The sequence below is a fragment of the Ailuropoda melanoleuca genome, chromosome 2 (genome assembly GCF_002007445.2).
Source record: "Ailuropoda melanoleuca isolate Jingjing chromosome 2, ASM200744v2, whole genome shotgun sequence".
Lineage (NCBI taxonomy): Eukaryota > Metazoa > Chordata > Mammalia > Carnivora > Ursidae > Ailuropoda > Ailuropoda melanoleuca.
Window position 1 is genome coordinate 176,762,604 of NC_048219.1, and position 26,835 is coordinate 176,789,438.

The 26,835-nt window shown below is 35.3% G+C and overlaps 1 protein-coding gene and 1 pseudogene across 1 annotated transcript in view; one reads left to right on the forward strand and one right to left on the reverse strand.

Annotated features, from left to right (window-relative positions):
* LOC100469099 overlaps window positions 1-17,620 on the reverse strand; it is a 34,986-nt pseudogene extending 17,366 nt beyond the window's left edge.
* Window positions 1-26,835, forward strand: part of SPAG16 (sperm associated antigen 16) — a 964,037-nt gene that overhangs the window by 615,504 nt on the left and 321,698 nt on the right. The window lies entirely within an intron of this gene.

Genomic DNA, 26,835 nt, shown 5'->3' on the forward strand with positions numbered 1-26,835 from the left:
GAACATTACACTTTGCCCACTTCAAGTATCTGTCAATGGGCTTCAGATATAAGGATATTTAATTGTATCTACATTTCCTTCTGGAAGCTACCTTATTGATAGAAATGCTTTGTTCTTGTAAATTGCTAAGACTTTTGTAAACTGAGGGAGGCTCAATCTTGCAGGATTGTAATCTCTATAAATTAACTATTTGTTTTTCCTTTAGGGCAGCCAGGAGTGCCTGAGGAATGTCACACATTTCCCTTGGGGGGGTGGTTGTGGGGTGTCAGCTCCCGCCTGTCCTCAGCTAGCCTTCTGCTCCATCAATTTGGTTCCACCTGTGTCTGTTGATATTCAGTCTCCAAGTAAAACTGATCTTTTTTCGCATACTTCCCCTCTGCTTGCTCTGTATAGCAGAATTACATTTAAAACAATAAACAAGATTAACTGAAAAGGGAATAAAAAGGGAAAACTTTATAACCTAGTTGATTTTCTATACAATTTCTTTCATACTCTAGCCATAAAGTCAATGTGTGCTGCAGAAAGACAAACAAGGGAAAACCGAAAGCCACTTTTGTGAAAATGACAAGAAAATCTTCTCACAGTCAACATCGCATAGGCTTTAACTCCTTTTCCTGTTTGAGACTGCAACCCAATGTTCCAGAGTTCCAATGAATGGAAAAAATGGTTTAAGACATGAAAGCCAGAGCTTCTGAAGAAAAGTGAAAGAAAACAAGATCATTTTACCTGAAGGAAAAAGACTAAGGGCAGATATAATGCAAGCATGGGTAGGGATACTGCATAAAATATGGAAGACAGCTATTCCAATTGAATCAGGGTTTCAAATTTAGTTCCATTTAAGCTAAAATTAAATTTAATTTTAATTTATACCAGGAGGAATTTGCAATTCATATTAAATCTTCTTAACTAGACCATAACAAAGGAAAATGAAAACTAGGTATTTGTTTTGTGCTGGTCTCAGCCTATCAATAACCAGTGTTGTGGTTGGACCAGCTGTTATGGTCCTTAATGTGATTGCAAGACTCCTTTTAGCAACAACCATCAGAAAACTCTGAAAAAATAAAGGTTTACTACTTACAAGACCTGGAAATTGCACTGTATACATGAGGCCACATAACGAGGTGGCACATAGAGCAAAAGAGCACTACCTGCTGGGGGGTTCTGCTTTTATCAGAGTCAAGGGTGGTATCTGGAGTTTTCAGGCTCTTTCCAGCTCTCTGTTTATTGGTGAATTTAAAACAGAAAAATAGGAATTTAAAGCACAGAAAGAGAAAAGGGAAGTGATCCGAAGGGTCAGTTATGGAAATCAACCAGCACCTCTAAAACAAAGGACCCTCAGTATAAGGAGGTGGCCTGGTTTTTATCTAGTTGGGTGGCTGGCAATGTGTTCCTTTGTCTTTAAAGTGAATGCTTCCTTGAAATGGATTCCTCATCATTCAAAGCTCTAGTCGGCACTTGAATTACAAAACAAAACAAAACAACAACAACAAAACAACAACAAAACAATTGTCAGGGCTTTACACTATGTTATTCTTTAGTTATAATTAAGAACTGACCAAAAATGTCTTTGATTAATGCTGCCTGAAAGCAAAGATGTGCTGTGGATGANGGTGGCTGGCAATGTGTTCCTTTGTCTTTAAAGTGAATGCTTCCTTGAAATGGATTCCTCATCAATCAAAGCTCAAGTCAGCACTTGAATTACAAAACAAAACAAAGCAACAACAACAAAACAACAACAAAACAATTGTCAGGGCTTTACACTATGTTATTCTTCAGTTATAATTAAGAACTGACCAAAAATGTCTTTGATTAATGCTGCCTGAAAGCAAAGATGTGCTGTGGATGAGGCTGGGTATGAATGTGTTTAGTACTTACTGCATGTCAGACCTTCTGAACCAGGAGTGGGTTGGCCCTCTAGAAGTATGACCTCTCTGCGGTCACACTGCCTTTGATTTCCCCTTAAGAAAAACCTTGCCCCCTGGGGACCACCAGCTCATTTTCAAATAATTCATTCCTATAAAACTGACTTAGGGCGCCAGCCACACACCCTAATGATGAATGCAATATTGTACACGGATGATCAGGAGACAAGGTCCAGGCTGACTCAGGTTTGGTCATGCAATGATCACAATAATACAAGTGTTGAACCAGAAGCCCAAAGAAGTCACATGACCAGACTCACATAGTCAGGAAATGGCAAGTAGAGAATTCCTATCTGTTGATGCCAAAGCTTATGTTGTTTCCATCATCCCACCCTGTATACTTACATGAAGCTTAAAACTCTTTTTCAAATTTTGAGTTGCATTAATACATGTCCCTAGTGACAGAGATAAATGTTTTAGTTTTGAGTGAAGTGTTAAGTAGGACTCAAAGGTTAATAATGAATCAATGAAATAGCTTCTTCTCTCCTCTTTTTTTTTCTTTTTCTAAAACCCTTTATCTCTTTATTGCTAAATACAAACTGATAATTAAAAAATCCATAGGAAATCCTTGATTCAAGGATTTATTTATACAATTGCTCCTATCAGAAGCTTTTCAAGTGTTTCATAGAGCATATAAGAACATAAAAGAGAAAACATGAGAATAATGTTTCCTTTGCAAAGTGTAACATATTTTTGAGGTCTAATGGACCCTATTATTGATTTATTAATTACTAACCAAACCCGTGGAAATGAGAATATCCGGCTTACTATTTCTGTCAACTTTTTGCTGAACATGGCTTGCTTTGACGAGCAGTGGCCTTGGACTCCTCACAAAGAATCTATGTCTGTAAATCAGGATATATTTGTGTTCCTCTTTGCTTATATAGCTACATATATTATTTTAGTCCAAAGAGATTTTTTTGTTGTTGCAAATTTAAGGTGATTAAAATGGTTTTTAATGGCAGTAATTTTGTAGTTATAATTACTGTGTTTATTATCATGAAGAATTTAATATAAATATATGGCAATTAGCAGTGCTCTATTGGGGAAGGCTGAAAATAATTTGTCCTAATCTAGAGATTTTCTGAGATCCATAATATGCATATACTAATTCCTTTGCTGTAACAATACCACTGTATGAAATAGCTCTAGGGATTTTTAAAGGTTAAAGAGATGTTCACAGCAGTAGAGTGACAGAGCACATATGGGAAACCTAAAGTCTACAACCATTTAGCAGGATTTTTTCCCCATTGAATCATAGTACCATAAAATTAGGTATGTAAAATCTCTTCATTACATTTATTTTTTCACTAGAGTTTATGTATTTTTAAAGTTCTAGGAAAAACTCCCCAAATTCCTCTTGTACTATACTATGTTTGAATTCCTATGGAATTTCTAATTATATATCAGTGATTTCTATTTTCAATGGNTAAAAATATTTCTGATTCTCAAGACTTTTATTCCACTTCCTCAATTCTAACCTGCCAAAAATGAAACAAATGCCTATGGAAAAGTAATTACTTTTCTCCTTCTTTAACTTCTTTTTAATTAACTTTTAATCTATGCTGTTACACAGGGAACATCTCTTATTACTAAATGTGTCTAAAATGCAGAAGACAGAGATTTAAATGATTTAGATAAACATCTGCCTAGCACAGAGGCATAAAAATTACAAAATTAGGGTATGGGTGGCTGAGTGCCAATAGTAGCTGCCAGCAACAGAAAGATATTGTCTTCATTTTTTTTTTAATCTTTTGCTTACTAATGAAGCAACTTAATAAATGCCTTCTAACCACACGTCCTTATTTTCGAGCATGTTTCTTGGTCTATCCCACATAAAATTGTAAAAACCTTTGAATGAAGGATGCCAGGGTGACTCAGTGGGTTAAGTGTCTCATGAACTCCAGGTCCTGGGTTCAAGCCCCACATCAGGCTTCCTGCTCAGCAGGGAGAGCCTGGTTCTCTCCCTCTTCTCCTCCCCACTGCTCTCTCAAATAAATAAATAAAATCTTTAAAAAAAATTAAAAATAAAAACTTTGTATGAGAAATTGCCAAAAAAATCCATGTAATAATTTATGAAAGACATGTTTTATTAGAGAAATATCAATAAATTGGAAAATTTCAGTATGAAATGAAGCACTATTGTTTTGTTTTGTTGGAGTGGATTCTGTCAACAGTAATTTAAAATAATCAGTTCAATGATATGATCCCTGGTTGGTGTTTAGATAATTACTATACTTATGTCTAGTAATTTTCATCTATTAAATGGAGCAGAGTGGCAAGTAAAGACAGGAAGCTTTGGCTCTTAACACCTCCTCTACAGTATTTGTGTAATTTCTCTTTTAATAACTGAAAGAACATGACAATAATATCCTTACATACAAAATGGAAAAAATCCTACATCCTCTATGCATGTGCAGTTAACCAAAATATATTGAATTTTTTTGCACAAAATGCAGTTACTACAAGTGTGTGTACACTTGCATGCCTTAGCTTCTTGATTACTCTAGGGAGTTAGGAAGGATAAGGAACCAGAGAATAGAGCTTAAATTCATGTTTCTTATTTGAAAAGAAAGAGACAAAAATATTGTTAATTGTGGAAAATATGATTGTTTACCTCCAAAACCCAAGAGAATAAACTGAAATAATTTTTGAAAATAGTAAGAGAATCAATAAGATGATGGGTTAATACATGTCCAAATATCAAATAGAAAACAAACAGTAGCAGTAAAACCATAAAACAAAATTAGTAAGCAATGTATAATACTTATAATAATAAAACTATAAAATGTTACTGTGATAAAAAGACTTGTGTAAATGCAAAGATTTTCTTTGTATTGGACTGGAATATTTAGCATTATAAAGAGGTCAGTTTCCCAAATGTTTTGTTTTGTCTTTTTTTTTAAATGAAATTAGAACAACTGTTCAAAATTCCAACGGGATTTCTTTTTTGAGGGGTAGGTATAGTCAGAGAGAGTGATAGAATACAAAGTAAATCTCAATATCTGATATACTACATATGAGAAAGGCAGAAAATTCTTTCCCCAAATAAAATATACTGTTAAACTATGACAATTGAAGTGTGATATAGGTGAAGGAATACATGGCAGATGTATTGGTTTTCAAGACCCTGGATATCAGGCACTAAAGAACCGTGATACCTGGGATGCCTGGGTGGCTCAGTTGGTTAAGCTTCTGCCTTCACTCAGGTCATGATTCAGAGTCCTGAGATCGAGTCCCATGTAGAGCTCCTTGCTCAGTGGGGGACCTGCTTCTCCCTCCCTCTCGTGCGCTCTCTGTCTCTGACGAATGAATAAATAAAATCTTTAAAAAAAAAAAAAAGAACTGTGTTACCAGAGTGACAGGAAACAAATGACAGAAGCCCCATGAGGAGTGCCTCAGCTTACTTCCTCCGGAGAGTTTTTAACCAATGGCACATGACAGACTCCCTGACTTGAGAAGAAGTTGAAAGTCCAGGGAAAATAAGGTGGCTAGAGTTTCCAGGACAGAGTACTGGAGGGGAGCCTGGGTGGCTCAGTCATTAAGTGTCTGCCTTCGGCTCAGGGCACGATCCCAGGGTAATTTATTCCCTGCTCATATATTCCCTGCTGTGCTGGGAGCCTACTTCTTCCTCTCCCACTCCCCCTGCTTGTGTTCCCTCTCTCGCTGGCTGTCTCTGTCTCTGTCAAATAAATAAATAAAATCTTAAAAAAAAAAAAAAAGGACAGAGTACTGGAGACATGAGTGCTGCACGGAGAACTTCAAAGGTTTCCCCATGAGCATTTAGCAGAGTACTGATCAGTGCACATGTGTGAGGAAAGTGCCTGAATCTGGGGAAAGAACCATATGCCAAGGTTAGAGGAAGCAGTTTCTAAAGCTCATACGTTATTGGGAATTGCGCCTATTCCAGCCAGATTGGAAAAAGCACAATGCGTGGGGCATTGGGTTGAGTACTCAGGAAGGTCTTTGTATATTACTCAGTATATTAGAGTTCTCCAGAGAAACAGAACCAATAGAATATGTACAGAAAAACTGGGGTGGGGGGCGGGCAGGGGATGAATTAGGAAATGCAAAATCTTCAGAGAAGCTGGCAGGCTGGAGATCAGAGAAGAGTTGTAGCTTGAGTCCAAAAGTGGTCTGGAAGCAGAGTTTCCTCCTTCTCAGGAACCTGAATTCAGTCTTTTTCTTTTTAGGCCTTCAACTGAGTGTATAAGTCCTACCCACATTATAGAGTGTAGTCTTCTTTAATCAAAGTATACTGATTTAAGTGTTGAACACATAAAAATATGTTCACAGAAACGTCTACACTGATCTTTGACCAAAAATTGGGTACCGTGGCNGTACAGAAAAACTGGGGTGGGGGGCGGGCAGGGGATGAATTAGGAAATGCAAAATCTTCAGAGAAGCTGGCAGGCTGGAGATCAGAGAAGAGTTGTAGCTTGAGTCCAAAAGTGGTCTGGAAGCAGAGTTTCCTCCTTCTCAGGAACCTGAATTCAGTCTTTTTCTTTTTAGGCCTTCAACTGAGTGTATAAGTCCTACCCACATTATAGAGTGTAGTCTTCTTTAATCAAAGTATACTGATTTAAGTGTTGAACACATAAAAATATGTTCACAGAAACATCTACACTGATCTTTGACCAAAAATTGGGTACCAGCCAAGTAGACACATAAAGCTAGCCATCACACTCAGTATTTTACAGTACTCAGGAATTATCTTAGCAGTAGGGAATGAGCAGCCCTAGAGTGAGGACTTCTCTGGACCCATCTAACAAATTATGAAAGCAAGACCCAAAATGGTGAAGCTATTCACAAGTAATTTCACTGCATCCCAGAAAAAAATGCATAAATGTATTAATGGGAATAGGAAGAATCCAGCACTCAAAAGTGTAAAGTTCTCAGGGCGCCTGGGTGGCACAGCGGTTAAGCGTCTGCCTTCTGCTCAGGGAGTGATCCCGGCGTTGTGGGATCGAGCCCCACGTCAGGCTCTTCCGCTATGAGCCTGCTTCTTCCTCTCCCACTCCCCCTGCTTGTGTTCCCTCTCTCGCTGGCTGTCTCTATCCCTGTCAAATAAATAAATAAAATCTTAAAAAAAAAAGTGTAAAGTTCTCATTTTTTTTTTTACTCAATTAAGGATTACCAGGCATTAAAAGTAGCAGGAAAACACTACCTAAAATTGGGGGGTGGGGAGGGACATAATCAATTGTCATCTATCAGAATTGTCACAAATATNTGCTTGTGTTCCCTCTCTCGCTGGCTGTCTCTATCCCTGTCAAATAAATAAATAAAATATTTAAAAAAAAAAGTGTAAAGTTCTCATTTTTTTTTTTACTCAATTAAGGATTACCAGGCATTAAAAGTAGCAGGAAAACACTACCTAAAATTGGGGGGTGGGGAGGGACATAATCAATTGTCATCTATCAGAATTGTCACAAATACTAGAATTACAGCCTAAGAACATTTGATCTAATTAAAAGTTATGACCACATTCCATATATTCAATAAGACACAGAGAAGCATACCATAAAAAAAGACATATAAAAATTCTATAGGTGAAAATTATAGTGCCCAAAATAAAATGTACACTGGATGAGATTAATGGCAAAAGAGACATTATAGAAGAAAAGAGACATAGCAATAGGAACTCTAAATAAAATGCCCAGGAAAAGGAATTATAAAAATTATGAAGAGTCTCACTGAGCTCTGGGACAATTTTGAGTGCCTTACTATATGTGTAACTGGATTTTTTTTTTTTTTTCTTCTTGTGACTTGAAAGCTAATTTTTTGAAGTTTTTATTTAAGTTCCAGTTAGTTAGCATATGGTGCAATGTCAGTTCTAGGTGTACAATATAGTGACTCAACACTTCATGCAACACCTGGTGCTTCTCACAGCAAGTGCACCCCTTAATCCCATCACCTATTTCACCCGTTCCCCTGCCCGCCTCCCTTCTGGTAACCAGCAGTTTGTTCTCTATATTTAAAGAGTCCCTTTCTTGGTTTGTCGCTCTCTTTTTATTTTTTCCTTTTCTTGTTTGTTCTGTTTCTTAAATTCCACGTATGAGTGAGATTATATGGTATTTGTCTTTCTCTGACTGACTGACTTCGTTTAGCATAATACTCCATAGCTCCATCCGTGTCATTGCACATGGCAAGATTTCATTCTTTTTATGGCTGAGTGATATTCCGTGTGTGTGTGTGTGTGTGTACATATATACCATGTCTTCCTTATCCATTCATCAGTCAGTGGACACTTGCGCTGTTTCCACAATTTGGCTATTGTAGATAATGCATAATGCTGCTATAAACATCAGGCTGCATGTACCCCTTTGAATCTGTATTTTTGTATCCTTTGGTTAAATACCTAGTGGTGTAATTGCTAAATTGCAGGGTACTTCTATGTTTAATGTTTTGAGGAATCTTCATACTGTTTTCCAGAGTGGCTGTACCAGTTTGCACTGCCACCAACAATGCAAGAGAGTTCCCCTTTCTCTGCATCCTCACCAGCACCTGTTGTTTCTTGTATTGTTGATGTTAGCCATTCTGACAGGTGTGAGATTATATGTGTGACTGGAGTTCTTGAAAGAAGTTGGGGGGGCGCCTGGGTGGCACAGCGGTTAAGCGTCTGCCTTCAGCTCAGGGCGTGATCCCGGCATTATGGGATCGAGCCCCGTATCAGGCTCCTCCNTTATCCATTCATCAGTCAGTGGACACTTGCGCTGTTTCCACAATTTGGCTATTGTAGATAATGCATAATGCTGCTATAAACATCAGGCTGCATGTACCCCTTTGAATCTGTATTTTTGTATCCTTTGGTTAAATACCTAGTGGTGTAATTGCTAAATTGCAGGGTACTTCTATGTTTAATGTTTTGAGGAATCTTCATACTGTTTTCCAGAGTGGCTGTACCAGTTTGCACTGCCACCAACAATGCAAGAGAGTTCCCCTTTCTCTGCATCCTCACCAGCACCTGTTGTTTCTTGTATTGTTGATGTTAGCCATTCTGACAGGTGTGAGATTATATGTGTGACTGGAGTTCTTGAAAGAAGTTGGGGGGCGCCTGGGTGGCACAGCGGTTAAGCGTCTGCCTTCGGCTCAGGGCGTGATCCCGGTGTTACGGGATCGAGCCCCACATCAGGCTCCTCTGCTATGAGCCTGCTTCTTCCTCTCCCACTCCCCCTGCTTGTGTTTCCTCTCTCGCTGCTGTCTCTCTGTCGAATACATAAATAAAATCTTTAAAAAAAAAATGTTAACAAAAGTTCTTCTGANTTCCCTCTCTCGCTGGCTGTCTCTATCTCTGTCGAATAAATAAATAAAATCTTTAAAAAAAAAAAGAAGTTGGGATAGAAAAAAAAATAAAGAAAAAAATTTCAAGGTTTTCTGAAAATGACAAACACACAGAAGGAAAAAACGTAATGAACTCCAAGCTTACGAAACAAAAATTATACATGCATTATACTCAAATTTCTTAAAACCAATTATAAATGAAAATATTAACAGCAACAGGGAGAGGGGGCGAAAAGATATGCTATGTTCGGAGGAATAAAAATATGTATTACAGAGTATTTCTAGTATAAAACTATGTGGATGACAACGGGTCAGTATCTTAAAGCACTGAAGCAAAACTCTGCCACTATTGAATTTGTATCCAGTGCAAATATCTTAAAAAAAAAAAAGTTGTTTTTAGACGTACAGAAGCTGATAGAATATATTACGAGAGAGCTGCACTTAAAAAAAAATGTTAACAAAAGTTCTCTGGNTAACAAAAGTTCTTCTGACAGAAGGAAAATAATACCAGACCCAAATATGGATTTATGCAAAAGAATGAGAAACAATGGGGAGGGTAACTGCATAGATGAATAATTTTTTTTAACCTCAAAAAAATCTTTAAAGGATAATTGACTATTTAAACAAAAACAATGACTGTATTGTGAGGCTTAGGACATGAGTTTAAACTCCATGTATGACAACAGTAGCAGAGAGGTGAGGAGAGAAATGCAAGTATACTTCTATAAAGTTCTTAAAGTATGTGGGAAGTGTATAATATCGGTAGATGGTTATTGTGGAAAGATGTACAGTATATACCCCAAAGCAACCTCTAGAATTAAAAAGAAACAGTTACAGCTAATAGAACAATAAAGTAGATAAAATGAAAGCATAAACTCTACCTAATCTAAATGAAGAACGAAAAGGAGGAAAATCTGAACCAAGCATAGATTGGATAAGTAGAAAACAAATAGCAAGATGACAGATATAAAGTAACCATATCAACAATTTTATTTCATGTAGAGTTTAAGCACTCCTATTAAAAAGCAGTAATTGTCAGATTGTATAGAAATCAAAACCCAACTCTATCCTGTCTCCCTAAACCCCAATTTAAATACAAAGGCACAAATCTGTTAAAAGTAAGAATGAAAAAGAAATACAATTTGAAGATAACTCAGTGGAAGCTGGAGTTATTCATCAATACCAAGTAGATTTTACAGAAAATAATATTATTAAGGAAAAAAAGTTATTTCCCAGTGATAAAGAGGTCAATTAATCCAAAGGACATAACAACTCCAAATATTTGCACCTGATTAAAAAAAACTTCAAAATCTTAAAGCAAAAACTGATAGAACTGCAAGTAAAAATAGACAAACCCATAAATATAGTCAGATATTTCAATATCCCTATTTCAATAGTTGATAAAACAGAGAGAAAATCAGCAAGAATACAGTTGACTTAGCAGTTTTTTCCCCCAAAATGACTGAATTGACATTTATAGAACATTCTACCTAAAAACAGAATACACATTATTTTCAAAGCCCAGTCAATTATTTACAAAGAGAGACCATATCCTGGGCCTTAAAACAAGTCTCAAAAACTTTAAATGGATTCAGTTCATACAAACTATATTCTCTGACAACACTGTAATTGAATTAGAAATCAGTTACAGAAAAATCTCTTTGGAAAACAGTTTGGCAGTTTCTTAAGATAAACTTTTACCTACCATATTATCCAACTGTTCCATTCTGAGGTTTTATTCAAGTGACAGGAATATATATATTTATTTTTTTAAAGATTTGATTTATTTAGTTGAGAGACAGAGTGAGTGTGAGAAAGAGAGAGAGAAAGAGAGAGAAGGAGCAGGGGGAGGGGCAGCAGGAGAGGAACTCCTGATCTTTAATACCACTTCCTCAAATCTGTGTTTCCCACCATATTGCCTGTATCAGCTGATGGTAAAACCATCTTTCCAGATGGTCAGACCTAGAACCTTGAAGTTGTTGTTGTTGTTTTACTTCTCTGTTCCTCTGATTCCACATCCAGTTCATCACAAAATATTGTTGGTACCACCTCTCCTATTGTCGTAATAGCCTTCTAACCATTGTTATTGTTTCAGTCCCTATTCCCTTAAAGTTTATTCTGAACATGGCCACCAGAGTGACTCCTGCAAAACATAAGTCTAAGCAGTTACTCCTGTGGCCAACTTCACCAAAGGCTCTTCATTTTATAAAATGGAAGCCAATATCTACCTGCATGATCTACCCTTTCCCCCTCTCTGAGTACAACTCTTACCATTCCTCTAGCTCAGCACTGTCCAGTCGCAATGTAATGTGAGTCACATGGACAATTTTCAAGTTGTTAGTAGCACATTAAAAAGTCAAAAACAGGCGAAATTGATTTCATAGCATATTGTATTTAACCCATTATATCACATATATTATCATTTCAACACATAATATAAATATTTTTAATGAGATTTTTTTGATAGTTTACAATACATATCAAATTGCATTAGCTCAGGAGACACATGTGATTAGTGGGTACCATATTGGACAGCACGGTTCTAGCTGGTTCCTCTCTAGCCACACTGGTTTCTTTTATGTTTCTAGAATATGCCAGTCATATATTTGCCTCATAGCCTTCGTATCAGCTTTTTTTTTTCTTTTTCTGAAACCACCTCCTGTAAATATGTATATGGCTCGTTCTCTCTTTCTAGTCCTTTTTCACATGTCACCATCTCAATGAGGCCATGCCAGACCTCTGTATTTAAGACACCTACTATCTCACTCATTCTTGGGTTTCCTATTTCTCTTACCTGCTCTAATTTTAAAATAGCATTTGTCACCTTTTACTAATATATAAATTACTTATTTATTATGTTTATTATCTATCTCTCCCCACTGGATTCTCCCCCATGAGTGGAGGAATGAATTTTGGATTGCTTTGTTCATTTATGTATCCCTAGTTTCTCAAATAATGCCTAATAAGTAGTAGTTGCTCAATAAGTTACTTGTTATGTGAATGAAAAGAATAAATGCAGTGGAATACTATGTAGTCATTTAGTAATGTGGAGTCATGTGTATTAACTTTAAGAGGAATATTCAAGATATATTGGTAAAAGAAAAAAAACAGCATGTGAAAGAACTGATAAACACATATCATTTGATGTTTCAAAATATAGGTCTATAGATATAAGTGTAGCTCTATATAAGTTATCATATAACATTAGTGTAAGTTTAAAGACCGGCAATAGCTATAAAATATTATGAGCACTTATTACCTCGCTCTGAAAATTAACTCATTTAGGGTGCTAAAGATTTCTCAGAGGTCAATATTGCATAACCCTATAGGTATTTCTGCAGAAATATTCTGAGACCTCAGCAATTTATGTATTATTCTGCCATCTTCTTGACTGTATATATAGGACCATCTGGATTTCATCATTTTAATTCCTGAAAGTTATTTGATAAACCGTTCTTCAGTTCACAGTCTTTGCAATTAAATTGTAAGCTGACCTACTAACTGAATTACAGAAACCAGATATAAACAAATGAAAAAATTTCAGCTGTCCATTTGATATAATGATTTGAATTAGTCTTAATGGGCCCCCTGGCAATTTTCTAGCCTGTAACTGCTATTAAACAGAATTCTGTAAATTCACTGAAGATGTTTAAATACTCTGCGCAGTAATACAACTGATTTGTGTTTTGTACAAGTAATAACTATGGCTTGAATTAAAAGGAAAATATGCCCTAAAGAAAAGAAGGACTATTTAATGCACTTTTTATTTTATTACTTTAGAAGGTGCACACTTTTAACTCAGTTTTTCATTTGAAAAATGAAAATTTAATAGTTTTCTTATAGTACCTAGAATTGCCACTATGCTAAGAGCTTTAAATATTTATCCCAAGTGATTCTTACAATAAGCCTATAAGTTTGTGGTACCAATATTATCCTGATGTTTACAGATGAGAAAGTTGACATTTAAAGAGTTAAGGTAACTTGTCCATGTCCACACAGCTAGTAAGATTAGAATCAGCACTTACATACTTGTTTTACTCCAAAATCATGTTCTTAAGCACTATGTCACTAACATATTTACCATAGTTAAACCAGTTACTTTTGATTATCCTTAAAAGTAGTCCTAACATTACAAAGGGATTTTGACCTAAAATCTATGGTAAGTCAGTTACATAAAATGAATGACATGTGCCATTGTATCACATATGTCTTATCACAGCACTTAGATCAACAGCTGGAAAATAGTTGGTACACAATAAATAATTTTAAGTGAATGAAATCAGGAAAGTTTTTGTCTATTGTAACATTTAAATCTTTACAGTAAAGGAAAAAAATAAAACCTTATAAAGAGGAAAGGGCAGAAGCAAGTGGCATGGAGAATTGTTAGCATTTGAGAATGGAATAGACAATAAAGCTAATTAAAATTCACTTGACTGAAGGCACATAGAAACAACAGAAAAAGAGAAAGCTGGAAAGTGCTGGGATATTCTACAATATGCCTGTCTGAGGTGTCAGCGCATAGAGATGTATTTTTGAATGCTTCAAGTAGATAATAATACAGCAGCTCTACTGATTCTTTAAAGAATGGGAGATCACATGATATTTTCTTTGATAATATTATACATCTTGAAATATTTAAGGGCCTTGTTAAAATATGAAACACTCTCTGAAGGCCAGATATAATGAATCACTTATTTTTCTCCATTAAATCAGGAGACTTTGTCTTAGCCTTTGAATCATCACTCTGGCCTAGTCAAGAAAACTGATAAACGCTTCATTTTCTGTTTGACCCTCTCCTCCCTCTAAACTTTGTCAACCATTTTCAAAATATCTTGTCACGTTGGTTTCCATGTATATAATGATTCTCAAGTTCATCTCATCTTTTCATTCTTTCTACCCTTTACTAGTGCAGATCATCATTTGTTGCTAGAACTGATGAAATAACCTTCAAAATAGTATCCTTGTTTTGGAAGTCCACTTTACTTATCTTCCCTTCCTATGGTCACCATATTTAACTTCCTAGAATGTGGATCTGTTCTTAAATCTTGTTAATTCCATGTCATCTACAAATCTAAGGTCTAAAACTTCCTCATGAAGTTAAAAGTTCCCAAAATTTTGCCCCAGCCACCTTTCCTGGCTCACCTTCACACAACCCTCTAATACACCTGAATTACAATCCTAAAGAGTTCCTTATGACTGCCCCAAATAGCCAAGCACCATCTCACACTAACTCCTGTTTCTAAAACATCATGATTCTCCCTATGTCATTCAAAATCCTCCTCAAGCATCAAGACTTAGAAAAAAATGCCACCTCTTTTATGATGCTTGTTCTTGTCTCCCCTATTTCACTCCCAACTTATAATTAAGTATTGCATCAAACTTCATTCATGCCTCTATTTACTGCCTATCTATTCTCTATCTCTATTTTCATGTAAGTTCTCATCATGTATTTCCTTATTGAGCTTGAATTCTTTGTGAAACTTAACCCATATACAATGGGTTAAGTTTTTTTTTTTTTTTATTCAGTGCCTAGAACAGGGCAATATTTACAGAAAAAAAAAATCCACCACAGTAAATATTTGCTGCTTACTGAAATATCGAATAAACTCAAAAACTGCCATAAAATATTTTTTAAATATGCAGACTAAGGATAGCACAAGGGAGAAAGCATAATCTCTATATTATAGAAGTGGAACATGATAAAACCCGTATGGATAACTGGGTGAATTTAGATGGATGTCTTATTGAAAATGAGAAATAGAAAAGCAGAAAGGAAAATAAATCAAAATTATTCTTTGATGTCAAGTTTTCAGGGAAAAATTATTTTCAGGTACTAAGTTTGTCTGCATTGGGAAGGAGTGATTTTGTAATTTTCAGAACTGTCATCCTTTGTTACACTGTTGTCCTTCACCTACTCAGCTCTCTGGGGGTTTTCCATAGATTGCACACCAGGAGCTTTGGATACAATGGCACGAAGTCTTGTGGTACAGGAAGACTCCGTAATCAATTCCCACTATCCAGGTGGTGCTATTTGGCTCCATTCACATTAACTTTGCAGCATTCTCTGTGAAGAAAGCCTCCAGATAGTGCAGAGGGAGGGAGAGCAATAAGACCAGTGATTACAAATCAATCACTTTTATTGCTGCCAGAGCCGGTAGCAGAACACAGATGACAGACAAAGCAATGGTTTTGTTCAGTAATTGAGCTGCTTCTTGGGGGGGAGACGGAAATGAAGTCTTTTCAATATTCTGCTCTTTTAGAAAATATGCATATTGTTTTAAACATCGGGTGGCACACAATAGAAATGTTAGTTTTATGGTGGACTTTTTGTGAGCATCAAATGTTATAAGGCAGATTTTATTAGAATTGGGGAAGGCTCAGTTCTATAGCAGGATTACAGCCAAAATACCTGTGACACCTCTCCCCATGAAAAATGGAAGGTGCACATTCCCTAGATTAAGGGTGATTCAGGGAAGGTACTACTATTGAGTAAATTTATAAAATACACTCAAAACTTGGGCAAAGATAAGAAAAAGGTATATATGTGCATTTCTTTCTGGAAAAAAATAAAATTATGACTGTGCTATCATAATGATACAGAAGTAAAATATCTGTCTGGATTTGAATACCTCAGAGTCTCTTCAAGACGGACCTTGCCAGTACTTTGTTGAAATACATTTTGTGATGTCAAATATTGTAAATAAGTGCCGTTTTGATGTTTCTGTGTTTGTTTGTCCTGGGTCCCTACTTTTTCTCTCATTCTTTCACATCATTACCACCAAATGTAATGCCCACATTAGCTACAATGGGACAAACAGATAGCATAAAACATTCTTCAATAATTTTGGAAAGATACTAATTATTTGGACCAGAAGCTGTGAAACTATAATGTGTACCTTTTTAAATAGAATTCAAATTAGAGTGTACGTCTCCATTATGTATTTTTTTTCTCTTTTGTAAAGGTATGAGAGAACATCCAATCTGTATAGAAACCATGCAGTATAACAAATATGTCCTCTGGTACAAGGACAGAGTTCAGAACTTACTCCCACAACCATCACTGGCTTCTATAACAATAAAGATGGTCACTTAATTTCCAAACTCTTCCAATCTTATCATTGGAAATGGAAAAAACAACACAAATTCTTAACAAGAAATCATGAAAATATTGGGATGACAAATAAGATATGATTATATTTTAGTGGCTCAATATGCCATTTTTGTTATTATTTTCCTGAAAAGATCCACTCTCAAAGGAAATTACAGAAAATAAGTACTCTTGGCATCAGTGTGCTATTAGATGTTTTCACATAAACCATTATGCTGAACTCAGAAATACCATATTTTAACTGGACATGAGGCCTTTATTCATTCTAATAAAACCCTAATTTTCCCAAGTTCTGTCAGTAACCATGGTTTCCACATAGCATTCACGGAAGTGGTTGTAGTTTTAATTTTCTGGTAAGATTCACTGGTGGTACAAGGTCTGACTCAGAGCTTTTCCTAGGAATACAAAAGGGATAAATAAAAACGTAAAAGAAAAATTACTAAACTGTCCCTTGATAACTAAATGGTTGATCATAAATTGGAGTGTCTATGCAAATGAAGTAAATAATTAAAAACTCCAAGAACAGCAATGACTACGTGGTTGATGACTGGCAATTATAAAAGCTGAATTTTTAATATGCATACATCTAAGGAGCCAGTAAAAATTAGCTCCCAGACTAATGGACTTGCCTTTCTTCCGAGGCAGAATTTTAATGAGAGCATTATTTATAACAGCGAGCCCAAGAACCAGAGTATTCTTGCTTAGTCTCATTTTTTTATTCCCTGACACCTTATCCATTAAACTATGAACTTCTTTACAGAAGAATAATACTTTATGTGCTAGGAAGTAAAGGTCAAAATGACCTCGGAAATTAGTCACACCATATATACTCTAAAGATGCGCCACTAAGGATAAAAGGAATTATAAAGCCTGTGTTTCTAAATACTCAAGTAGTATATATACTTTTCTTATATATCTCACCTGATTAAATTACATTTCATATAGTTTCATTCTTAATGCTACATAAATTGTTACTCTTTCACAACTTTCTATATGATGCAATTGTTTCTTACATAAGATTAAGTTTAAAAAATCTTGAGGATACTTAAATCATTTTGTATATACTTTTTTAATGCTTAAGAATGGTTTTAATCATTCTGATACCTGTATATTTCTTATTTGTTGATTTCTTTTACACTATTGAAAGAGCTGCATTTTCCCCTTGGCAGTCCATTTTATTGTCGGGAGCCTGCATAATAAGCATCACAGAGTTCTTCAGTGCTCTCATTAAGGTTAGATTACTACTTTCCAGTCTTAAGATTTCAACCAGAGATATCTCTGGTCTTGCTTCCATAGCCCTTTTCCCCATAGTTGTGACTAAGCAAGGACTGTTTGGCAGACAGCATCTCAGGAAATTTTATTGGCTCTGTGACTTCCCCATAAACTATGAGTCAGGCGAAAGCCTGATCCAAGGATGAGTCAAAGAGTGGTTTACTCAGAATTGCTCTACACAGAAATTCACCAGTCTCCTTCCAATTCCATCCCTTCAGCCTTGCCCCAGCACCAACCTAAAATCATAGGACCAAGCGACAGGAGTAAAAGAAGCATTATCAGGGGAAACATGATGAATGAGCTCTAATTTGTCCTGGCATGTCCCTTTCTATCTTCTGCTTCTTTTTTTAAGCCCTCGGTATTTTGTAGACTTTTGCATTTACTCAAAGATTCTGAAGAATTTGGTTTTCCTAAGAAATCTCAGGTTTTATTAAAATTCTCAGATGTAGTTTCTTCTCCAATGGTCAACATGAGACAGACAACAGACAAATGCACAAGACAAGATAACCTAGATGCTGTATAGCAACCAGAGCAAAGCCAGAATGTTCTCCCTGGGAATCTCTATTTAATAAGCTGGTGATTGTAAAAATGCTTAATGACATTGGATTTTGAGTGCAGTTAAGTTCTTTTTATATATGTTTTGGCAGTTTTGTGTTTATTCTCTTTTTAATTGCCTGTTTTTGTCCTTTGCACATGTTCCTACCGGGATTTTTATTTCTGATTAATTTGAAAGAACTCATACGTTAAGACTATTACTTCTTACCTTGCTGTAATTATTTTTTTTCCAGTGTATCATTTGCCTTTAAATTTTTATATCCTTAATGCATAGATGTGTTTACTCTTCTCTATAATCAAATATGTCCATATTTTCTTTAATGTTTTGTTCCATATTTTTGTGTTTAGAAAGCTGTCCCTATTCTGATATCATTTAAATATTTACTTATTTTTTTCTGTAATTTTTTTAACAACAAACGTACTTCATTTTTGTATATAGCACTAGGTAGATCTTTATTATTATTTTCTAAATACTTAACCAATTGTCCAAAGATCATTTATCAAATGAAGTTCTTTCTCCGGTGTTTTGAAATATCTTATTTATAACCTAGTAGATAACTACATACACTATATACGAGTCTATATGTAGGCTCCTTATTCTGTTCCAGTCTATTTATTTATTTTTACTTCAATATTAGGAAATGTTCTAGTCTCAGAATACTATAATATTTATCACATAAGTGTTCAGTTTTCCCCATTTTTAAGAATCATTTGAGCAGATTATATAATCTCTCTTTTGACATTCTAACGTTTCTAACATTTAACCATTCGTGCTTTTCCAGAATAATCCTACTTGTTTATGGTTTTATTAACACATTACTAACACTGGGATTTCTGTGCATATAACAGAATGTTCTGTAATTTTCCTTTTAATTGGTCATTGTCCAGAGTTTTATAAGATTTTCTTTCTTGATTCATAAAATGAATTGGGAACGATAGTTCTCAGACTATGGCTGAGTGAACTAAGACATCCAATGCTTTCCTTTCATCTTTTCTTCCCATAAACTACAGAAACAACTAAAGCATTATAAAGATAGGCAAAAACTAAAAGCCTATACCAGTCCTTGAAATTAGGAAAGGAGTCTGTCCACACTGCAGACAGTATTGGGTAATTTCTGCTGTATGTGGTGCATATAGGAACAAATGAAAGAATTTCATGATGGATAACTCACAACTCTATGTCCCAAGAAAACAGTAGGATATCTCAGGGCAAAGGTAAAGAAAATCTAAGCAGATCTCTAGTAACATCCCCTCATTTTAATAGTTGTTGCTTGGAAACAAGGATAAGGCTGTGGATAGATGACATTTGAAATTTCTACCACCACCACAAATAGAGTGACAATGCCTAGTACCTTCAATAGAGATGTAGCTATATTAGACCCACAGCCTTCAGGCAGCTGGACTTGTCCCCGGGGTGACATTAAAAGCTATAAAGAATAAAACAATCCAGTAAATCATATAAAGGATGAAGAAGACAAGCTTGAGATGATCATCCAAAATTCAGGCAGAAAAGGAAATGTAATGAAAAAGCCAGAGGAGAACCATGTACTTAGATAACTAACCATAGAAAGCTAAGGTATTGTTTTTTTATAGGAACCCGATATGAACTGCAACAAGAAGTTGGGCATTGATAGTAGATGTCTCCATGTTTATGCCACTAATTACATAGGAGATGCAACTGCCAGGCAGCCTTTCCTATTTCCCTTCAATTGTTGTAATGGACTGCTAAAATTCTGTAAGATTTTTTTTTGTAAGTAAAAGGAATCTTTCCCTCATTTTCATCTCCCATCTTTGATATGGATGCCTTGCTCATTGAAGTCAGGATCTAGGCTGAAGAATGCAACTGTTGCCTTTGCTCACCATAACTTTTTATTTCTGCCTAATTTTTAAGGCAGAAACACTGTCATTTAGTTAGAAATTTATCTCATCTACTCAAAAATTGTAACTAATTTTGAAATCTTTTAGATTTTAAAAATTAACATTTTTTTCCTTTGGTTTGAAAGTTAGTTCATCCTAAATATGTGAAAACTTCTTCTTTTTTTTTTTTTTGAGAAGTAACCTTTTCTTTTTTAATCCCCTCTATTTCATCCACCCCCCTTCACGCCACCCACCTCCTCTCTGGCAACTATCAGTTTGTCTTCTATATTTAAAAATCTGTCTCTTTGTTTGTCTCTTTTTTTGTTTATTCATTTGTTTTGTTTCTTGAATTCCACATGTAAGTGAAATCATATGATATTTCTCTGACTGATTTATTTCACATAGCATAATTCTAAATCCATCCATGTTGTCACAAATAGAGGTCATTCTTTTTCATGGCTGGTAATATTCTGCTGTGTATGTATACCTCTTTTTTATCCATTCATCTAAGGATGGACCCTTGGGAGGCTTTCATATCTTGCTATTATAAATAATGCTGCAATAAAAATAGGGGTGCATATCAAATCAGTGTATTCATTTTGGGTGGAGGGTAAATACCCAATAGGTATAATTACTGGATCATATGGTAATTCTGTTTTTAACTTGTTGAGGAACGTCATACTGTTTGCCAGGTTGGCTGTACCAATTTGCATTCCTATCAACAGTGCACAAGGGTTCCTTTTTCTCCATATCCTTGCCAACAGTTGTTATTTCTTGACTTTTTGATTTTAGCCATTCTGACAGATGTGAGGTAACATCTCATTGTGGTTTTAATTTGCATTTCCCTCATGATGAGTGATGTCAAGCATCTTTCATGTGTCTTCTTTGGAAAAATGTCTATTCAGGCCCTCTGCCTATTTTAATCAAGTTATTTGTTTTTCAATGTTGAGTTGTATAAGTTCTTTATATATTTTGGTTATTAACCCCTCATGGGTGCTACATCATTTGCATGTCCTCTCCCATTCAGTAAATAGCCTTTTTGTTTTGTTGATGGTTTCCTTCATTGTACAAAAGCTTTTTATTTTGGTGTAGTCCCAATAGTATAGTTTTGCTTTCGTGTCCCTTGCCTGAGGAGATACATTTAGAAGAATGCTTCTATGGCCAATGTCAAAGAAATTATTCCCTATGATTTCTTCTAGAAGTTTTATGGTTTCAGGTCTTACTTTTTGGTCTTTAATCCATTTTGAGTTCATTTTACTGTATGGTATAAGAATATGGTCCAGTTTCATTCTTTTACATGTGACCATACAGTTTCCTATCACCTTTTGTTGAAAAGACTGTCTTTACCCCATTGTATATTCTTGCCTCCTTTGTTATAAATTAATTGACCACATAATTGTGGGTTTATTTCTGGCTTTCTATTCTGTTCTATTGATTGATGTTTCTTTTAGTGCCAGAACCATACTGTTCTGGTTACCACAGCATTGTGGCATATCTTGAAATCTGGGGTTGTGATACCTCCATCTTTGTTCTTCTTTCTCAAGACTGATTGGTTATTCAGGGTCTTTTGTGGTTTCATACACATTTTAAGATTATTTGTTCTATTTCTATGAAAAATGCTGCTGGTATTTTGATAGGGATTGCATTAAATCTATAGATTGATTTGGTTAGTATGGACGTTATAACAACATTGCTTCATCCAATCCATAAGCGTGGGATATCTTTCCATTTGTTTGTGTCTTCTTCAATTTTTTTCATCACTATTTTATAGTTTCCTGACTATAAGTTTTTCAACTTCTTGGTTAATTTATTCCTACATGTTTTATTATATTTAGTGCAACTTTAAGTGAAGTTATTTCCTTAATTTCTCATTCTGCTACTTCATTATTAGTGTATAGAAATATAACAGATTTCTGCATATTAATTTCTATATCTTGCAACTTTACTGAATTCTCTTATCAGTTCTAGTAGTCTTTTAGGATTTTCTTTATGTACTATCATGTCATCCACAAACAGTGAAAATTTACTTCTTCCTTATCGATTTGAATGACTTTTATTACTTGTTCTCATCTGATTGCTATGGCCAGAACTTCCTGTACTATGTTGAATAAGAGTAATGAGAGTGGACAACCTTGTCTTGTTTCTGATCTTAGGGGAGAAGCTCGGTTTTTCACCATTAAGTATGAGGTTCACTGTGAGTTTTTCATATATGGCCTTTATGATGTTGAGGTGTATTTCCTCTAGACCCACTTTGTTGAGAGTTTTTATCATGAATGGATGTTGCATTTTGTCAAATGCTCTTTCTTCATCTATTGAGATTATCATGTTTTTTTGTCCTTTCTTTTGTTACTGTGATGTATCACATTGATTGATTTGCAAATATTGAACCACCCTTGTATCCCTGGAATAAATCCCACTTGATTATGATGATTTTTTTAATGTGTTGTTGGATTCAGTTTGCTAATATTTTGTTGAGGATTTTTGCATCTGTGTTCATCAGAAATATTGGCTTGTAGATTTCTTTTTTTGTAGTGTCTGATCAGGGTAATTCTGGCCTCATAGAATGACTTTGGAAGCTTTCCTTCTATTTTTTTTTTTTAATAGTTTAAGAAGAATGGGTATTAACTCTTCTTTAAATGTTTAGTAGAATTCACCTGTGACATCATCTGGTCCTGGATTTTTGTTTTTGTTGTTGGGGTTTTTTTGATTACTGATTTAATTGTGTTACTAGTAATAGGTCTGTTCAAATTTTCTAGTTCTTCCTTTCAGTTTTGAAAGATTATATATTTCTATATTTTTTTAAAGATTTTATTTATTTATTCGACAGAGATAGAGACAGCCAGAGAGAGGGGGAACACAAGCAGGGGGAGTGGGAGAGGAAGAAGGCTCATAGCAGAGGAGCCCGATGTGGGGCTCGATCCCATAACACCGGGATCACGCCCTGAGCTGAAGGCAGACACTTAACCGCTGTGCCACCCAGGTGCCCCGAAAGATTATATATTTCTAGGAATTTATCCATTTCTTCTAAATTGTCCAACTTTTTGGCATATAATTTTTATGTTTTCTTATATTTCTCTGGTGTCAGTTGTTATTTCTCATCCATCATTCCTGATTTTATTTATTTGGGCCTTCTCTCTTTTTTTCTTGGAGAGTCTGGCTACAGGTTTATCAATTTTGTTGATTTTTTTCAAAGAATCAGCTCCTGTTTAAATTGGTCTATTGTACTGTTGTTCGTTTGTATATTTGTTTTATTCTCTAATTATTATTTCCTTCCTTTTATTGGCTCTGAGCCTTTTTTTAGAATTGATTCAAAATTAAGCAGACATCAACTTAATATAGGCTGCTGTATGCATATGATGCTACATATATGTAAAGTTAACCACAAATCAAAAATCTGTAATAGATACATAAAAAATTAAGAGAAAGGAATCCAAACACATCACTAAATATGGGCATCAAACTATAGGGATTCAGAGCAAGAGAAGAAGGAAAGAGAAAAAAACTACAAAAACAGCCATAAAACAAGTAACAAAATGGCAATAAGTATATACCTATCAGTAATCACTTTGAATGGAAATGGACTAAATGCCCCAATCAAAAGACATAGGGTATCTGAATGAATAAGAAAGCAAGACCCATCTATTATGCAGCTTACCTGAGACTCACCTCAGACCTAAAGATACATGCAGATTGAAAATGAAGGGATGGTAAAAGATTCACCATGCAAATAAGAGACAAATAAGAACACTACATGATGATAAAGGGAACAATCCAACAAGAAGATGTACTGATTGTAAAGATCTATACACCCAACATGGGAACGCCTAAATAAATCAACTATTAACAGACCTAAAGGAAAAAAAAAAAGACAGGAATACAACAATGATAGGGGGCTTTAACACCCCACTTACATCAATGGTTAGATCATTGAAACAAAAAATCCATAAGGAAATAGTGGCTTTGAATGACACATTGGACCAGATGAACCGAATGGATAAAATCAGAACATTCCATCCCAAAACTGTAGAATGAACTTTCTTTTTCCTAGTGTGCATGCAACGTTCTCCAGAATAGATCACATGTTAGGCCATAAAGCAGTCTCAATAAATTCAAAAAGATTGAGATGATAGCACGCATATTTCTCAGCCACGATAGTAAGAAATCAATCACAAGGAAAAGTCTGGAAAGAACATACATACATGGAGGCTAAATAACATTCTGCTAAACAATGCGTGGGTCAAACAAAAAATCAAAGAGGATGGAGACATATAAAAATAAAAGCAGTGGGGGGCGCCTGGGTGGCACAGCGGTTAAGCGTCTGCCTTCGGCTCAGGGTGTGATCCCGGCGTTATGGGATCGAGCCCCACGTCAGGCTCCTCTGCTGTGAGCCTGCTTCNATGGGTCAAACAAAAAATCAAAGAGGATGGAGACATACAAAAATAAAAGCAGTGGTACAAAATCTTTGGGAAGATTATAGCAATACAGGCTTACCTCAAGAAACAAGAAAAATCTCAAACAATCTAAACATAGACCTAAAGAAGCTAATAAAAGAAAAAACAACATTTTAACCACAAAAGTCACAAAATCAGTTTTTAGAAATGCATTATATAGGAAAAGTTACTTTTTATCTTTGCTGTACTTTTCTAAAGATAAATACATGACTTAACATTTCCAGTTTTCCAGTTGTCACACATCCTTAAAATAGCAAGCACAAAATTTGCGCTGTTTATTTGAGAGAAGCAAATGTCCCTTAAGTTATTCTAACAGATAAATTATAGCAAACTAAAGAAAAGCAAAATTTTAATCTTATACAAAAAGAAAATATAAATATCTAATAAAGGATATGGGGAAAGTTGTCGCTATTTCTAGTCTGTCTTTCTAATGCTCAAAATAATGTTCCATTGTCTCAAAGTCTCAAATTCTATTAAAGAAAACAGTTGGAAGACGTGTTCTTGTTAAACATATCACATCATACCACACCTATTCCCACAACAATTCCACTCCCCTCACATACAAATCTGCCTCAAAATATTATTTGTCAGGAATTTTTCCTTCAGTTACCATCTAAGACAGGCACTAAAGGGAGATACTGCAATAGGGAATCTGCTTAGCAAAATCTTCTGTTGCATTAAATTGCCCCAAATTTAATAATATAGGTGTTAGATGATAGAAATGTGGGCGTTTGATGGAAATTTAGGTGACTGAAATAAAGATATTTGAAGATAGACATCTGAAGTATTTATTAATTGAATACAAGGTCATGTAAAAACTATCATTCTCAGAAAAAATAGAATAAAATATATTTTAATTAGGAAATCTAGGATTTTCCTTAAAATTTTAAAAAAGTTCAAAAGTAATGCATTTCAACAATGCATTGTGCTGTATTATTGAATGCAAATGGAAAATGTAATGCATTTTCCCACTTGGGGGAACCCAATTTTTAGTGATAACCAAATTTGGATTTAGTTCCCATAACATTTTAATATTTGCATTTCTTTTTTTTTTTAAGATTTTATTTATTAATTCGACAGAGATAGAGATAGCCAGCGAGAGAGAGAACACAAGCAGGGGGAGTGGGAGAGGAAGAAGCAGGCTCATAGCAGAGGAGCCTGATGTGGGGCTCGATCCCAGAACGCTGGGATCACGCCCTGAGCTGAAGGCAGATGCTTAACCGCTGTGCCATCCAGGCGCCCCAATATTTGCATTTCTAATATAGTACATATGTAAAACCACTCAGCATATGTGTGACTATGAACAGAAACATATTAGGCCATTAAGTTTTTTATCATTANTCCAGGCGCCCCAATATTTGCATTTCTAATATAGTATATATGTAAAACCACTCAGCATATGTGTGACTATGAACAGAAACATATTAGGCCATTAAGTTTTTTATCATTAAGGTAAAAATTTTAATGATAAATCTTAGCCCTTTATCCTTTTTCGAAATGTTGCTGAAGAAAGTAGCTAATAATAAAAACAAATGGTGGTCCTATATACTTGCAACAAACTATTAGAAAATTAAATTTGAAGTGAGATATTACTTAAATTAGAATTTTAAAAATTTGTAAATGCCTAGCAATTCATTTAATAAAACATGTGGAATTACTGTCCACTAAACACTACAAAATATTACTGGGGGAAATTTTTTTTTTAAAGATTTTATTTATTTATTTATTTGACAGAGAGAGACAGCGAGAGAGGGAACGCAAGCAGGGGGAGTGTGAGAGGAAGAAACAGGCTTCCCGCCGAGCAGGGAGCCCAATGTGGGGCTCAATCCCAGGACCCTGGAATCAGGCCCCAAACCAAAGGCAGACGCTTAATGGCTGAGCCACCCAGGCACCCTGACTGGGGAAAATTTTAAAAGACCTAAATATCTACAGGGATATTCCATGTATATACATTGGAAGAATTCAATATCAGTCATTTCTTCCCATATTGGTTTATAGACTCAGTGAAATAGCCATAAAAAAATCACTTTCTTTTATAGAAAGACATGCTGATTCTTTTTTTTTTCTTTTTAAAGATTTTATTTTTTTCTCTGAGAGAGGGAATGAGAGAGAAAGAGCATGAGAGAGGGGGAAGGGTCAAAGGAGAAGCAGACTCCCTGCTGACCACTGAACAGGGAGCCTGATGTGGGACTCAGTCCTGGGACTCCAGGATCATGACCTGGGTGAAAGGCAATTGCTTAACCAACTGAGCCACCCAGGTGCCCCAGACAAGCTGATTCTAAAATTCATTTGAAATTCAAAACATCAAAGCATGCAAACTTTCAGTTGTACGATGAAGTTCTGGGGATCTAATGTACAGCAAGGTGACTATAGTTAGTTATGCTGTATT